Source organism: Charadrius vociferus, unplaced genomic scaffold, assembly GCF_000708025.1.
Source record: "Charadrius vociferus isolate BGI_N301 unplaced genomic scaffold, ASM70802v2 scaffold27, whole genome shotgun sequence".
NCBI classification, from domain to species: domain Eukaryota; kingdom Metazoa; phylum Chordata; class Aves; order Charadriiformes; family Charadriidae; genus Charadrius; species Charadrius vociferus.
The window spans coordinates 796757-797081 of record NW_009649173.1 but is presented as its reverse complement, the minus strand read 5'-3'; positions in this window follow the sequence as shown (position 1 = coordinate 797081).

Below are 325 nucleotides of genomic sequence, written 5' to 3'. Positions count from 1 at the left end.
CCCCGGCCAGCTCCTTGGCCCCGGCCCTGCCGTGCTCGGCCTGCTCGCAGCCGGCAAAGGCCTTGTGATACAGCTCAGAGTTGTTCAGGTGCCACTCGGTGGGCAGGTACTTGGCCGTGCGGAAGCCAGCAGTGTCCCGGCCGCTAGACGAGTCCGGCCCCGTGTTCAGCGCCACCTCGTACACCTTCATGGGTAGGTCGGAGGGAGGCACCGACTGCGGCGCCGGCTCCTTGGTCAGCAGGACCCTGGGCTGCGCCATGGCTCCGGGGCCTCCCGCAGGGCAAGCCCTGCCTCCCCGCTAGGCCGCGCCGGGTCCTCCCGTCCC